Source organism: Sminthopsis crassicaudata, chromosome 3 (assembly GCF_048593235.1).
Source record: "Sminthopsis crassicaudata isolate SCR6 chromosome 3, ASM4859323v1, whole genome shotgun sequence".
NCBI classification, from domain to species: domain Eukaryota; kingdom Metazoa; phylum Chordata; class Mammalia; order Dasyuromorphia; family Dasyuridae; genus Sminthopsis; species Sminthopsis crassicaudata.
Genome location: NC_133619.1, coordinates 291,193,160 through 291,211,680, shown reverse-complemented (window position 1 = coordinate 291,211,680; position 18,521 = coordinate 291,193,160).

Sequence of the window (18,521 nt, the reverse complement as noted above, 5' to 3'; positions counted from 1 at the left end):
CTTTGAATAGGTGTCCTGCTCCCTTGGTACTACAGATTTCAATGTTCCTCTCCTGTGTGGAATTAGAACCTAGAACTGTGTATGATCAATGCAACAGGATATTGCACTCAATGTTAGCTTACGGCTGGCTGTAATTTCTTTCTAACCATTTTTCTGATTTTCTGTTATGGGTCAGAATTCTGTACTTGAAAACATACAAGATGTTAAGTCAGTTGAATTGGTAAGACAATGGTTATCAAGTTTAGCATGATAACTAATAGGATATGCACTTAATAATTAATATAGTTCCACAAGATTCACACCTACGATAATGTAATTAGACTAGAGTATATAAGCTGGGACAAACTCAGCCAGGGTCAGACTGGAAGAAGACAAGAGGAATGGAAGGAGGAGCTCAAGCTCTCAGATGCAAGGAGAGACAATTACTCCATCTTATACCAGTGTGGTGGCCTGTCCTCTTGCTTCCCCCACTGAGACTAAGGCCTGTCTGAAGGGCCTCAGGAAAACTATCAGGAACCAGAGAAGGAGACATTAAAAAATTTGGACTTTAACACCTAGATATTCTTGGGGTGATTACTCAACTGAAATGAAGGATGGTCCAGAAACCTCCAGTAAACTAGCCAAAATACTACAACTTACCATCTATGTGTTGAGAGCTGCTACTGTTCTTTCAATAGCTTTAAGGTCCATTAACTTGTACTGCCACTTTTTCATCCCAAATGATACTAACCCCAGTGTCACAGATCTCGTCTTCCAGTTTCCTAGGTTTTCATGGGTTCAAAAATTATCTTACCTTGATTTTTGACAGCCTTCCCATTTCAGAATTGATTTGAAATATCATTTTAATGTTGTTTGAAAAGGAATTTCCTCTGGGTTGTTGATTATATTTCATCATCTCACCTTCCTGGCTCTACTAAAACAGCCTTGTCCATGTTTCTGTGAGAAAAGACCCATATTTGGTACTGTTAGCTTTATGATACCATGATATCGCACAGAACTTCACTACCTCATGAGGTTGTTACTCATTAAATATTATATTTTATTAATATATATGTTTAAGAACTTACATATTTGCAATAATTTTTAAGTTTTAGGATTACAAAGCCAGAATTCAATATCATGTTTGTTAAAATCTTCTATAGACATAAGGAAATCTGATAGTGGTCTTTTAAATGGTATAACAGTCAAATATTTCCCATGGATGTGAATAACTGGGTAAAAGATAAAGCTCAATTATACTTTGGTTTAATAAAATTTGACTATTTTAAAAACTAAAGTAAAATATTAAAAAATGAATGTTGGAGATTGAACTTGTGTCAAAATTCAAAGGTTATTTCTCTGGTACTGTATTATATGTTATGATATGATAGATATGAGATCACCCTGATACTGGAGAAGATCTCATCTCTCTGGACATAGGTCTTCAACTAAAATACCTTATTTCAAAGGTCAGTGGTCTATTAAATTTACATATTAAATTTCAACAACAATAATATTAACAATAATATAGAAATATAGAAATGTAGAATTGTACAATAGTAAGGACACTAGATCAGAAGCTAGAGAAACTCTTTCAAGTTTCTCACATTTTCTTTGTGATCCCATTTTCTTAATCTTTGATATAAGAGGTTCTACCTAGATGTTCTCAAAAATCCCACTGAAGTCTTTTTGTATGTATATGTGCATTAGAATAAGATTTTAAAGAAACGAAGTGCACTACTATTTTGATGTTAACTATGAAACTTCTTTGCCTCTTACTCCTTCATGTGTGTAAATAAATAAATAAACATTTTTATCAACTACTTATATCATAATAAAATACTACTTTCTACCTTTTGAAGTTAAAATTTCTAACTTCTGAGGTAATAGTGAGACAAAATCTATCTCTTAAGTTCCTACTGTTAATTTCTTCACCATTTACAGTAGAAAAAAAAATGGAAAAGATTTCAGCATTATTTATTTAGATCTAATTCCATTATTGATTATGTTTCTCTTTCTCTTTCAAGAATTCAGAATATAATGGCATCCAACTTCCCAAGCAGTTGATCACATTTTATTTGTACATACGTCATGTGGACTATACACATGCCAACTTGAAATATTCTTGTGAGGAATGGTAATTAATGTAAAATTGAGGGTAATTATGGCAATTAATCCTACTCAAAAGAAAAGGTTACTGTCTAGATAGTTATCTTGAATGGAACACTACTTAAATCATGGGCCTCAAGAAAAGTCCTTAAAATACTCAAAAGAACAACAGTTATTAATTTTGCATTAATGCAATAACTTCTACATGTGCTCCATTGAAATTTATACCTTACATTAAAAACTACCTTTATAATATTTAAGATTTAAACTAAATAAAGCATTAAACTATAGCTATATTGACAGATTTGGTATGCCCTTAAAAAAAAATGTTCTATATTCAACTAATGTAAATCTCACACAAAATATTAAACAACTGTGCTGTAATGCTGCTATGAGCTGTCCTTTAGCTTAATCTTTCAGTAATTGTAATGATAGATTTCAAACACAGTGAGGTAGTATGGTCTTATCCTTTGATCTGTATAGTCACAAGTACAATGACTCTGTGAGTTTTAATTTCAATTTATGCCTATAAAAATATAGCATTGCAATAATTATATGACTTTTCTTTAGAAACAATCTGTTTCAGAAAATCTTTATGTTTCAATATTAAGATACAACAATATAGTTTTTTGAGCACTCAATATAGCCAAAATCAATTTTGTAAGCACCAACATGGAGACAAATAGGCCCTTTATAGCTATTAATAAAGAAAGATAATTGCTGGCATTAGTCACGGCATTTAATTTTGCCAAAGAAGCAGTTGGACAGTTTGTTTCCTCAAGGTGATGATTTTCCGTGAGGCATTTTAAGCTACACAGCTAGTGTTTTATAAATAGGCAGTCCTTGTTTGAAAAAAAAAATCCTATAGTGACTATCCTTCTGTTTTACAGAACACTACACACACATAAATAGATAATTGAAACAATGTACTAATAGTTAAAACCTATACTTCTGACTAAGGTATAAAAAATGCTATAAAATGAATTTATTGCCTTTATATTTAAGGGTGATAATCTACTTCTAACATAATGAAAGGTCAACATTAAATTCCAGAAATTCAACTACATAAAAGTTATTTTTTAATGTGATGAATTAGCAAAATATTAAATTCTTAAGGAAATGAACTAAAGTCAGACACCTTGTCCAAAAAAAAAAAAAAAAAGAAAAAAGAAAAAAAAAAAGAAAAACATATTCAGATAGACTAAGATACCATAATATTTTTGTGAAATTCAAAAGACCCTAAAATTTTCTATGCTAACTAAAAGGAAAGGCATAATATAAATCATACATAAACACAAGTATTCTTATTTATATATTTTAAAAATACAAAACAGAAACAGAAAAAAATTAGTAAGCTCATAGCACAACATGAGAATATTCAAAATATAAAGAAATACTGTATGTTCAGAGCTGTCCATCTTTGCTTCCTTATAGATTTTTCTTTTATTTTCTACTCTGTGCTTTTTATTTAAATTTTTAACCTTTCCTTCTAATTGTAACCAAAGAAGTCTATAATTATTTGCAGATAGATAAATGTAGATGAAAATATATAACATAGACAGATATAGGCATATTTATATATGCATATATGCACACAAACATGTGTGCATTTACAAATATACACACATATATGCATTGATATCTATAATGCATTTACATACACATAAACATCCATATGCATTTATGTAGGATCATATTATTCTTGCTTTTTCTTTGTTTTTCTGAAATTAGATAATATTTTTTCCTTAAGTCTATATTTTCCCATATTTTTCATGCTCTACTAATAATGCCTTACTTCCTACACCACTGCATTATATTGTTCAAACATACAGTCTAGCTATTTTAAATAGTCTAAAAGAATGTTCATTGATATAAATGAGATATGTTTCCCTATTTTCTCTTTTGATTAAATCTATTTTACTTTTAAATTTGTTGGAGATTATGATTATAACTTATGTTTTTTAACATAATTAATTCTGTTCTTGATCTTTATTTTATTTCTATGTGTATCTGTTATTTATCTTTCTTGTCTCTGCTTTACTTCTATCAAGAACCTTACTCTCTTATTACTTAACCTATCTTCCCCACTCCAAGGATCCCTCCTTTATGCTCTTCTCTAACCATTTCCCCTTTTTCCATTGTTTCTATTTATCTTAATTTAGAAGGCTTTTAATCCCTTGTAAATATACATACTGTTTAGTCTTTATCTCATTCCCATTAATCTAAACACCCAATCCTTTACCAGTGAATGTACAATCTCTTTCTTATCTTCTCTCTCCTCCATATCCCCCTACACTCTTATTTCTTTTTGAATTTAGAAGACTTTTATAGTCTTCTAGGAAAAAAAAAAAAAAAATATATATATATATATATATATATATTCTCTTTAACCAGAAGGAGAGGATTCCAGAATTACCAGTTTACTTCCTCCATCTAATTCCTGTCTGTCAATTCTTCCCCATGCACATGATTTTTTTTTTTGTGTGTGTGTGTGTTTTTTAAATTAGAGATTTTTATTAAAAAAAAAAAAAAAAAAAAAAAAAAAAAGCATGGATAACTTTCCAACATTATCCCTTGTAAAATTTTGTGTTCCAAGTTTTCCTCTCCTTCCCCCACTCCCTCCCCTAAATGGCAGGTAATCCAATACATGTTAAATATGTTAAAATATAAGTTAAATCCAATATATGTATACATATTTATACAGTTATCTTACTGCACAGGAAAAATCAGATCAAGGAGGAAAAGGAAAACTGAGAACAAAAACAAAATGCAAGCAAACAACAGAGTGAAAATGCTATGTTGTTGCACATCATTTTTATAAGATAATTACTCTTTTTCATTTAATATTTTACTTTCCCCAGTTATATGTAAAACAATAGTTAATATTTGTTTTTAAAACATGGAGTTCCAGATTCTTTTTCTTCTTCCCTATCCAACCCCACTCACCCACTAAGAAGGTACATGTGCACTTATACCAAATATTTCCATAAAAGTTATGTTGTAAAATAAAGCATCAATCACCCCAGACACACTCAAAAAAAAAAAAAAAACTCTTAAGAAAAATGAAGTAAAAAGATTATGCTTCAATTTGAATTCAAACACAATCAATTATTTTTTTCTGGATATGGATAGCATTTTTCATCATAAGTCCATCAGAATTGTAGTGGATCTTTGTATTGTTGAGAACAACAAAATTATTAACAGTTTATAATCAGACAACTTTATTATTACTATATACACAGTACCTTTCACTTTGCATGAATGCATGGAAGTCTTTCAGGTTTTTCTGAGAACATTCTGCTCATCTTCTTATAACACAATAATATTCCTTCACAACTACATACCATTGTTTATTTAACTATTCCCTGAATAAATGACATCTCTTTTATTTCTTACTCTTTGCCCTGTGATAAGATAAATGTCTTTGTACATATAGATACTTTTCTATATTTTTAAAGTCTCTTTTGGAATACATGGTAGTAGTGGTATTATTATGTTAAAGGATATGCATGGATTTATAATCCTTTGAGCATTACATGAAATTGCTCTACAGAATGGTTGAATTCACAACTCCATTAATTCATTAATGTCTCATTTTCCCCATATTTCGTCCAACATTTTCATTTTCCTTTTCTGTCCTATTAGCCAATTTAATAGCTACAAGGGACAACCTTAGAATTTTTAAATTTGCATTTCTCCAATCAATTATGATTCCCCCTTCCCCCCCAAAAAATATGGCTATAAATGGCTTGATTATTTTTTTCTGAAAGCGGTTCATATGTTTTGATCATTTTTCAATTAGGAAAAGCTCTTACTATTTTGTAAATATGACTCAATTTCTTATATATTTGAGAAATAAACCCTGTATTAGAGATACTAAATTTAAAATTATTTTACTGTTGCTAACTATATTCCTATTCTTCTATTTTGATTCTATCCTCTCTCTTTTCATGTTTTCTTGTTTGAAATAGTTTTTGCTCTTGACAAGCCCCCTCCCCAATATGTCCTCCCTTCTATCAGTCTTCCCCCTTCTCATATCCCTTTTCCCTATTAATTTCCTAGAGGGTAACATAGATTTCTATACTCATAATAAATGTGTAAGTTATTTCTTCTTTTAATCAATTTTAATGAATAAGATTGATTCACTTCCCTTCCTCTCCACATTAACAGCTTGTTCTTGCCCCTTTGGTGTAAGATAATTTATCCCATTTTATGTCTTCCTTTTTCTTTCTCCTCGTATATTTCTTTCATACCATTAATTTTATTTTGAGATAATTACCTTTTTTTATATTCAGCTCACACTAGTGCCTTCTGTTATATATACTCCTAAGTGCCCTAATAAGGAGAACATTTTTTATGAGTTATAAGTATCATCTTCCCATATACTAATGTAATTAGATTACTCTTATTCCTTCTGATTTCCTTTTACTGATTGCCCCTTTATTCTTCTCCTGAATCCTGTATTTAAAAGTCAGTTTTTCTATTCAGTAAGTCTACATTTTTTCATCATGACGGTTTAAGTCAAAAGTTTTTCTTGAATAGCAACCTTTTCCCTTGAAAAATTATTCTTTGCTTTGTTGGGTAGATGATTCTTAATTGTACTCCTAGCTTCTTTGAGATCTAGTATCTCATATTCCATGCCCTCTGAATATTGAATGTAGAAAATGTTAGATTTTGTATTATCCCTACTTTGATTTCTATTTCTTTCAGGATGCTTGCAATATTTTCACTTTGATGTGGGAGTTCCAGAATTTGGTGACAATATTCATGGGAGTTTTCTTCATCTTAGGATCCCATTCAGGAGGTCATCAATAGATTCTTTGCACTTCTATGTTATCCTCAGAATATCAGGCAGTTTCCGCGACAATTTCTTGAAAGATTATATCTAAACCCTTTTGTGTCATGGCTTTCAGATAGTCCCATAATTTTAAAATTATTTTTTTCCTTGATCTATTCTTCAGATTAGTTGTTTTTCAAATTGTTTTCATGTGTTTATTTTTTATTTGTATTTTTCCTTATTTTTCATCATAATTAGCTCCCATTTAGTCAAATCTGTTTTTTAAGAAATTAAAAACATTTATTTTTCTTAGTGAGTTTTAATACCTCTTTTTCCATTTGGCCACTTTTGATTTTTAAGACATTCTTCTCCTTCTTGGCTTTTTGTACTTTCTTTTGTATCACTCTAATTTCTCTTCCCAATTTTTCTTCTCTTACTTGACTTTCAAAATCCCTTTTGACTTCTATCATGACCTGAGAGGAATTCTTAATTTTTGGAGGCTTAGGATGTAAGAACTTTGATCAGTGTGTATTTTGATATTCCTTGTCATCATAGTAGCTTTTTCTAGTCAGAAATTTTTTTCTGAAGTTTATTAATTTTTCCAGCATATTACTTTATTTTTAATTCTATCACAAAGTAGGCCTCTGTTTCCATTTGGAAAGTGCAATGTCTCAAGATTTAGGGGTTTCTTTTTTTTTTTAAGTTTATTTCTTGAACTAAATAAAAAAAAATATAATAGAAAAGTAAAATAAACAAAACAAAACATTTTCATGTACACAGCTGAACTTCAAGGAGGATCAAACTATATAATAATCCATTTACATTTGAAGAAAACATATAAAATAATAGAGCATATCACATTCATTAGTGTCCATCATTACTTCCTTGTAAATTATTCTTTTGTTCTCTGCTATGCACATTTTACTGTACTCTTTCTGCCCCCTTTTCTTCCCTTCTCCCTCTACAAGCAAGCAACAGATATATTAAGTACAGATTACACACACACACACACACACACACACACACACACACACACATATACATATATGTTAGGATTACAAGGTGAGTACTCAGGTTGTCTGGACAATTACAAAGTGAGAACTCAGGTTGACTTGACAGTTCTCTGGCTCAGACCTTGGTTCGGGGCTTTAAAGGGAGTTTACACCTTAGGAATTCTAAGAGGAGCAAGTTCATTGGTGGAAGTATTTCCCCATGCCTCATTGAGTTCTCACATGCCTATTCTCTGGGAGGATAAAAGAAGGGCAACATTGGGTCTGAGAGAATCTACTCTGATATAAAGTTGTGATGCCAGGCAGTCTGAAAGGAGACCAGTCTGATTTGGGGAAGGACAAGAGCTGGAGGAGATTCAGAGCTCCCAAGAAACCTGTGCACAGAGGAAAAGATTTTACAGATCTCCTACTAGAGAAGGATTATAACTGAGCAGACAGACCCTCACAATTGAAGAACTTTATACCCACACACACACCCACACACACACAAACCCACAAGAACATACATATATCTATGCACACATATACACAGATCTAGATCTACGTGCATACATACCCACATGTGCTTACACACACACATTATGTGTATTTATCCATATATAAACATGCATCTAAAACAATATTAATATGGCTGGCATATAATGTAGATTTCTCTCTTGATTTATGTAGTTACTTTCAGAGATACTTAGGGACTTGTAGATTTTCATTTATTCAAATGTGATATGATCCAAGAAGTGTGTTTCCTTCTTTTGGCCCATGCTCTGGTTTATGAGTGACCACAAGCACTCTTTTCTGCCCTGGAACTGTGAGGAGAATTTCTCCTGTACATGTATACTAGTTCTCCTCCTTGTCCTGGATCTATGAGCCATGACTGAACTCCAAAACTGAGTATGGATAAAACAACAGAGTACTGTGTGTAACAAAGAGATCCTTGTAATCTTCTTCTACCCAGCTGTTTTACCCACTTAAGATCTGTGTAGTGCTGCTACTATTGCTGCTGGTGATTGGTGATGATGACAGTAATATTGTTCTCTAAAATGTAATATTCTCTGGGAGCAGGTTTCTTGAGGAGCTTCTGGAAGCAGCCTTCATTTCAGTTCAGTAATCACCCAAAGTGCAGCCAGGAGTTAAAGTCCAAATATTTTATTGTCTCCTTCAAAATCTTGTCTTCTTCACTTGGGGCTTGGCTAGTTTGCTGGAGACCTTCCAGATCTTGGTTTCAGTGGTCTTCACAGGACAGCCCGCCACCATTTCTCTGTCTTCCTTAGTTCTCCTTGACTGCCTTCTCTGGCTTCTGAATCTCCCAGACTGAATCTTGGCTTGGGCTCCTAGCTTATATATACTCTCTTAAAGATGTGAATCTTGTAGAACTGTAGTAAGTACTAAGTACAATAGAGAACTATTAAGCACCATGCTAAATTAGATCAATTACACTGACTTAGCACCTTGTTTCAAGTTCTGGCCCATAACATCTCCCGTTTTCTTTTGTTTTTGGAACATAGATGGTCATGACCTCCCTGACTTCTCAAGAAGGTGAGAACCCCTAAAAAGAGTTAATCATGCCTTCCCTGAATGCTCAAAAAATGGGTGAAAACACTATAAAATGAGATGATCATGCCCTCCCTGACATCTCAGGAAGGGAGATGAAAAGACCAAAGGAAATGGGAAATCAAATCAGATTAATGGGTTTTTAAAGGGGCTCCCTTGAAACAGGTATACACAAATCCATCAATATAGGAGGTATTACACATAATCACACAAATTGCATAAGCACATAGTAACAATCACAAAGGCTAGTATGATACAAATAATAGGAATCAACATGAGAAAATTATACATGTCCTTAAGTCCTAGAAATAGTCCAAAAGGAATCTATTGTCCATTAATTCATGTACCAGGAATCCAATAATTCCTACAAGCTTTGAAGTCCTGCAAAAGTTAGGAAATCCAATGATTCCTGCAGATTTTAAAGTTTTTTTAACAGTCTCATTATCAGCCATTCTCTTTCAGTGTCAGATGTTTTTTAGGTCTTCTCCTTTGTTTTAGGTTTTTCTCTTTTTTCTGTCTCTCTTGATGGACAAGGCAAATACGGCTCATTGGCACTCATCTGATTCCTTCTCTATCTATAGAAATATAAGCAAACCCTTTATCCCAAGCAATTGATCTATTTAGTGCCTTCTATTTACCACTTTCTAAATCTCTTCTCATCATCTGGCAATTACATTGGAGCTGCTCATTATATTGGAGCAGTTTGCACTGGACACTGCCCTTCTGTTGAGTTAAAAAGCTGTATTCTCTCTTATTGTAATCCATTTCTGCCATCTGATTTCTTTTTGGCTGATTAATCAAGTAATCCTTTTCTGCCATATGATTTCTTTTCAGCTGATTGATCACATCAGAGCCCTGAACTTCTAAAGGTGTAACCTCAGCTGCCATCATGCTCCACCTGTTTTTTGATTGATATCTTGGAGCTGGGCCCTGCCTCTCATTTATTAGGGTTTTAGGTCTTCTCTCACCCTGTCTTCTTACTCTATCTCTTTGCCTACACTAAGCTCTCAGATGTCCAACTTTTCCACCTTGGAAGCATCAGTGAGTTTCTCTAGAAGTCCCTTGCCAAGAGAGACCCTGTCTTTCCATGTTCATCATAGTCTGGGTATAATAAGCATTTGTGCCCACTGTGGCACAGCATCTTATGATCTCCTCTAAAGGAGCATATTTGTGTAGTCTCCATATAATTCTTCTGCAAACCTCATTGGCCTTTTCCTTAGCTAGTTGTCTTATCATTATTTCCGTAACTACATTTTCACCAATAGTTCTTGTGACAGGTGTTTGCAAATGTCCCATAAAATCCACAAAGGGTTCATTGGGACCTTGCTCTATTTTTGTGAAGGCTTCACCTCGATCTTTCTCTGGGAGGAAACCCTAAGCTTTTATAGCAGCAGTAGCAATTTGTTTATACACTTTTCTGGGGTAATTAATCTGTGCTGAATTCTCTGCATATTGACCTTAACCTGCTAGTTGGTCAGAGGTGATTTGTATATTAACTCCTGTTTACCTATTCCATTGGGCTTGAATCCTACATGATTCATGATACTCCAAAATCCATAAAAAGTTTTGTCCAGGTTCTAAACATGTCCTTGCTATGGATTTCCAATCACAAAGGGTTAAAATTTCATAAGCCAAACAAATCTCTAGTAACATCTTAAAATAAGATAACATAGCCCCATAAAGAGTGAAACCCTTTTTCAAATCCTTATTTTTTCCAGATCAAAAGGAGTGTATCTTCTCCTTTTTTAACCTGAAGAGTCAAGCTCTTCAATCATAGGGGATGCATTCATTTTAAAATCAGATATATCCTGTCCTTCTCTCTTAGCCTTAACCAATTCCTTTACTAATCTTGTCATAGGCTGCTTCATAGGTGGTGATGATTGTGTCACTACCTCTCCCTCAACTTCTTCTCCCTCCACCCATGAAGGGTTAATTGTGGGGAATGGGAAATGCTCCTGATGTGCCACACTCAGAATTGTACTTAATTCCATTTTTATCTGATTCTTCATCCTTTTCACATAGTTTATTTAGATCCTCCCCCTCCTGCTCTTTTGTCTTTTTCCCTTATTCTATAACTTATAAAATTTCCTAAAGCCAGTTCTATTAAATTGCATGTATAAAGTGCATCTTTGGAAATTGAGTCAGGTCCATTTTCATTGTAGAATTGACATAGTTGCTCTCCTACTAATTTCCAGTCCTCTAAACTCAATTATTTTTCCTTAGAGAACCAAGGAAATATGTACTGTATAGTTCTAAAAGTTCAATGATCTCCTCCCAAATTATAATCAAACATTGGCTTTTCATAAGTTTGACTATGCTCTCTACACATTTTCCTTGAACTGGAAAAGAAGGCTGTTTTCTAAATATCTGTCCCATTTTAGCTGAAGTACTACTTTAGCCCTTTAACAAAGTACTCACCCTAATTTCTGAGTCGAGGAGACTTTTCCACTGAAATCAGGATCAGAGACTTTCCCCCTGAAATCAGGATCGTGTCTGCCCTATGTTGGGTGCCAATATGTAATATTCTTCTCTAAAATGTAATTTTCTCTGGGATCAGGTTTCTTGGGGGCCTTTGGGGAGCAGTCTTCATTTCAGTTCAGTAATCACCCCAAATGCAGCCAAGAGTTAAAGTCCAAATCCTTTACTGTCTTCTTCACTTGGGGCTCGGCTAGTTTTCTGGAGGCCTTCCGGATCTTGGTTTCAGTGTTCTCCATAGGACAGCCTGCCACCACTTGTGTCTTCCTGAGTTCTCCTGGACTGTCTTCTCTGGCTTCCGAATCTCCCAGATCAAATCCTGTATGAGGTTCCTAGATAATATATGCTCTCTTAAAGGTATAAATCTTGTAGTACTATAGTAAGTACTAAGTACACTAGAGAACTTTTAAGCACCAAGCTAAATTAGATTAATTCCACTGATTTAGTACCTTGTTTAAAGTTCTGGCTCATAACAATGATGGTGTTGATGATGATGATGATGATTCAGTGGCTCCCAGGATCTGTTCCTCATTTCCTGGGGCTAGGAATGTAGCTACATTACTCATTTTCTGCTCCTATTTTATCCTATTGGTCCAAACATTTTCTGCTGACCTTTTAAGTAGTCTTTGATATCTCTGTGCTGAGAGGACTGGCAATAGTCACTGCTGTTACAGATTCAGAGATCTCAAAAATTTCAGGTTTCCAAGGGAACTGCTCGTGCCAACATGCAATCTGTATGGAACTCTCACTCTTGTGCAACAGACTTTTCCTGCTGAACAACTAAGCTGTCTTCCACTGGAAAATTATTTCATTTTCTGCTGCTCTACAATTTGTTTAGAGCCACTATTTAAAAGACTTTAGAGGGGCTTGGGGGAGATGTCAGTGAGTCTCTGCCTTTGCTTTGCCAATTGGGCTGCACCTCTCATAATTACTCTTTTCAACATTCCTTAAATGATTTTACTTTTTAAAAATCCCATAGTAATTTTCTATCCTTGTATTTTTTCCCTTTTCATGATAATTTTTTTAAATTTATTACAGCTTGTTATAATCACTTCTAATCCTTGTGTGTAGGGTATAGTGAGTGCCTCTAAACTCAGGATTTCCCTTTCAGCTCTCCCCTCTAACATGAAACAAAAACTAAAACTCAGCCCTCCTGTAAGTTTTCAATGTCAATACCAGCCCTGTTCCATTACTTCTGCATTCACTTGGGGTGAATTTCTTTTAATCATTGCCACACTTCAACATCACAGGTGGACCTGTTTTCCATTTTAAGTTGAGATTCCCTCATTCTTTTTTATCTCCAATGCAAGACTCCCTGTAATATCTGGGAGGGGAAAATTCCTGTAACTGGTGTGCAGGCTATATCCTAACCCAGGTAGTCCCAAGACTGTTTGCTGTTTCAAAAGAACTAGCCTAGAGAGATTTACTCTTTACATGGTACAATTTTTCATTCTATTATCTTTCTGTGACTATTCTCTGGTTTTTCCAGTAGGACTGCTCTTCTGCCCTCATTTTTATTTATTTTTAATCACTCTACATTTGTCTTGAAGTGTCATTTTTTTCTAGTCTGTGGGAGAATCTGAAGATTTTGGAATTTTATGACCTACTCTACTATCTTCCCAGAATTTTCTTTTAAATACAATTATTCTTTCTGAACTTTTGTATGGATTTTAATAGTCATTTGTATTTGCTTAGTAAGTAAATTAAAATTCAGTATAAATCTAATCTTTGACACATATTTTAGATTTTCCAAAATTAAATCTATTCCTATAAATTTCATTCCCATCCTATCAATATCACAAAAGATTGTCACAATTAATGTCTTTCCTCCTATTGGATTTGAAAGGAAAGCAAGAAAATAGTTTCTAAAAGTACTAAAAAGATCAATCATCTATTTCCTTTAAATCTTTCTTCACAAAGACATCTGGTAATAGGTCACCAGAACATGTACTGCCTGAAATGGGAATTTTAAAAGTCAAGTTAGACAACAGAAGAAGATGGATAATGATTACATTGGAAAGCCTGCCCTGATAGCTTACATGCCACTATATTTAAAGGATTGGTTTAAGCTACTGAAGAGTTGGTTATTTTAGAGGAAATAATTTGCTCTTTCAAAACTGGGGAAAAAAGTTGGTAATTAACAATAAGAAAATTAATGTAATTTCAGAATGTAAGTATTTGACAGAAGGGATACTTTGCAAACATTTTGATAATGACTAAATTTCTTATGAAGAACACACTTTAATGAGTCAATTTAATTATCTTTAGTAATAGAGAAATGGATTTTTTTTACACAGAAGTTTAAATTAATAGAAAATATGACTTGACATTAATTTTAAAAGTTTTTTTTTTCTCTCCATAGCCTAATTTATAAAGATTTTAAGGAAGAAAGCACTTAAAGAAATAATAGCTATCACAATTCACAATAGGAGTAGGGCTGGGGATGTTAAATACACATACTACTGCTCATCAAACATTAATAATATAGTATTCCATTTGCTGTACTTTGAAGTCCAAGATTATTCAGATCAAGAATAACCCTGGAAGTGTCACTATGCTTGAAAATTTCACACAAAAATGTGACAATTTCATTTCAGTTCAGTTTATTCAATGCCAACCAGAATTTATGAATTACCTACTATGTGAAACTGTAATAGGTAATAGTTAAAAATCAACAAGTAATACAGTATCTGCCTTCAAATAGCTTTCATTTATTCTACCTAGGTAAAAGGGGGAAGGAAAATAAAATAAGGAAAGATGGAGGGAGATAAGGAGGAAGAAAAAAAGGAATGAAGATGAAACAACCATCTACTCTATTTTTTCATTCATCAATACAAAATAAAAATAAATAAAAAAGATGTAATATTAAATGATGTGTTTCTGTCTTTCTCTGTCACTCTACTTCTGCCTATCTTTTTCTGTTTCTTTTTCTGTCTTTATCTCTGTTTCTATCTCTCTCTCTAGACAGATAGATGGATTTGATTATTTCTTATCTACATGAAAAAGTCATATTCATATACACACATATAAATACATAGGGGAAAAGACAGTGAGAAAAGGAAGAAATAGACTGAGACAGAGACAGAGACAAAAACAGAAAATACCAAAAGAGACAAAAAGACAAATAAAGATAGGGATAGTTTTTTTTCTCATTTATTTTTTCCAGAAGGCATTTAAACTAGATATTATGTAATGTTCCTTCCACTTAAGTACTTTAAAGCAAAGTTTTGGAAGATTATACTTCAGAACTTGGCTTCAATCTGCCTTTCCTGTCTTGTTCTATATTTCTCCCTTTTTAAAAAAAATCTATCAAATTTGCCTTCTTGTTTTTCCTCAAACGTAGCAATTCATTGTCCAAATTTTTAATTTTGCAATTATTTCATGCTTCAAATGTACTCTCTTCTAATAGTCTCCTCTTATTTATCTTTAAAGATCAATTCAATTATAACTTGAAAATGAGGTTTTTGTTTATCCCTTCAGTTGACCATGTGTCTAGTTTGTGTATATGCTGACTATACTTAATATATGTTTATTTATTTTTATTCCTTTGAAAAGGTGTAAATTTATTGAGAGATGATACAGTGTATTAGACAGCTATTCTCAAAATTAGGATTCAAGACTTTGATTCAGGCTATTCTTCTGTCACATACTGCTGGTAACTTGAATGAGTTACTTATTTTCACTATTATAGAAAAGGTACAAACCTACCCTGAATAAGAATTTCCTCTCCTGGGAGTTCATCTATGGTTAAATTCTTTCTAGGGCTTCAATCTTGAGAAGGGCCCATGTAAAATATTCCTTATTTTCTTCACCACTGTGTTTCTAACTTCTGAATATCTGCCAACATATCACCCTTTTACTCAGAAATATTCTTCAGCTCATAAAGTCTTCTCACCCTGGAATATGCCTAGGATTTTTGCCCTCTTATTTCCTTTGTTTAATTAATCCATGACCTGTTTTGTGAGAGAATGTCAGTCTAGCAATCTTTCACTCCCCTCCAAGTTTGTAATAATATAGACTTTGCTACCATGTCTTCTAAATGGGTATCTCATGCTAAGACCTTTATAACATTTTGACTTTCCTATTCTGTGTTATCTTGTGCAATTATACTATAAGCTTCTTGAAGACAAGATTGTATTTCTTTTTTTTTTTTCTTATACTATATGGTGATTAACATTGTTCCTAGAATATAGTAAATCATTTGTGCCTTACTGAAAGTTTCCTATGGAAATGAAATCACTTTCCAATTCTTATTTTTTGGAAGAAACCTAGAGCGAAATTAAAAAAAAAAATCACAGTCTATTTCTACTTCAAAGAATGCTGAGATCAATATTTCACATTTTTTTTTTTATCACATCTTGTAACAAGAATCTTTTTTTAAAAGTTACATTTGTTCTCTGTCATTGTTGATGACCTCTGGTGGATGTACAGCTTATTCATGTATGCTTTTCTTAATATTCTTGATCAAGGAGTTGTTGAAGGAGGTTATTTCTGTTTTATAATTATTAAGCATAGATATGGAAATTATTAGTAAATAAATAAATAATGAAAAGCAGTTTATGAGATGTGGAGAATTTATAGTTCAATCCCCATCAATCCAGATAAATCCTAGATTATGTATAGATAAAACTAACAAGAGAAAAAAAAAATATATATATATATATATATATATGAAAACAGAACTATCCAAATAATGTTTATAAAGGTTTCCATTGACAACTGTACTGATAGGAGAACCATCATATTTGGACTCTATTACTTAAGTGTTTAATGTGGTGACCAAGAAAAAGGAAACGACTCTTAAGAAGAGGACATTGTGAAGAATGGATAGATATTGACAAATGCACATAGAAAAATACGTACTAAGAATCACTTAGTTTTAAATAGGAATTTATTTTCAAGATCTAAAAAATATATATCTTATAATCATGCTAAAATAAGATTCCATGGCAGATTTTACCATAAATGTAAGTAACTATTAAGTAATACACTGAATATTGACATCCAAAAAGAAGTATATTGGGACACATATGCTCATAAGTTGTTCAGAAATGTTTTAAATAATATCCTACAGTGGGTTCTAATGCAATTCTCTTTTTTCACATTAATTTTTTAAGTAATCTCCTCTAACCTTAAATTGTCTATCATATAATTCTTAGTATGTGAAATAAATCAATTTTTGCATGTATATTGAAAAAAAATTAAGAATGCACATAATCCAAAATATTGCAATAATAATTAGTCAATGAAGTAGCCAGTCAACTAGTATTTAACTATAATTCACTTTGTCTTTTAAAGTATTAAAATATTTTATATGTGTTATATTAATTTGATTCTTTTACCTTGTTGAGAGGAACTTTAAATAGACTATTATTTAAGTGACTTGCCAACATTGAAAGTCACAACTAACATATGTAAAAAGGAAAATTTGAACTCAGGTATTCAGAGCTACATTTAATTTATTATAGATCAATATTTATGCTTGCAAATTATGCCCATAAATACACATATATATGTATATTCACTTGCACAAAAATATCTAGAAGTTTTTATTATTAACAGTGAATTGGTCCCAGAACTAAGTAGAGGAATATTGGTGTGGATAACAATTATATATTATATATACATTCAAAGATTCTAAAATAATTGTGGTTATAACAACTCATATTTTTAAAAGTATAATTATCCTTGTCATTAATTATGGCACTATATCAATAACAGTAGCAATAGCAAAAAAAGTTCCTGAGGGGAAAAATGTCATGTCATGCAAAGTTCATTGAAAGATGAATGCCAGGTATGATGTCTTTGAAAGATAAATGCTGGAGACAGAGACAAGATGACAGAGATTCACCTGATTCCTTCCCAAAAACTCTCCAAATACACTTAATAATGACACTAAACAAATTCTAGAATGAAATAACCCAAACAAAGAACAAAAACATTGGAAGCAAACAATTTTCCAGCACAAGACAACTTAGAAGGTTTGGAAGAAAGATCTGTTCCGAGAGAATGAGAAATAGAGATAGCTTAATTCTAGTCATGAGAGCTCAAATTTGACCCAGTAAAACAATAACAAGTCTAAGAGGGACTGAATTAGTGGTGGTTTCCAGACCTCTCAGGGAAAAGACAGTAAGGGAATCAAACAACAGGTCAAAAGGAGATTTACAGGGGTCCTTTTCCGGTATCAGGTGTAGAATTCTGTTGCATTATCTAAATTTAGATCTCAGTCTTAGTTCTGTGTCTTAGTCCCAGTATAAGGAGGAACATTAGCATGGCAGAGTTTGTTACAGCAGAGGAGTTGGAACCATGATCATAGTTCCAGAGTTTAAAAAAAAAAAGCTTGTGGTGACTCACAAACTAGTGCACAGTACAGGAGAGTGGTAATCACAGCTCACCCAGATGATACCACCTAGGAAGAGTAAAATACTTTCAGGTTCCCAGAAATAACTCTGAAAACAGATGCAAAAACAAAACCAAAAAAAAAAACAACAACTGAATCTTGGGACAATACACCCTCAATTGGGGAAGGAGAGCACCATATTTTGGCATAGTGTTATAAGTCAAGAAATAGACTACAAGATAAGTAGCCAACAGAAAAAAAAAAAAATCTGACCATAGAAAGT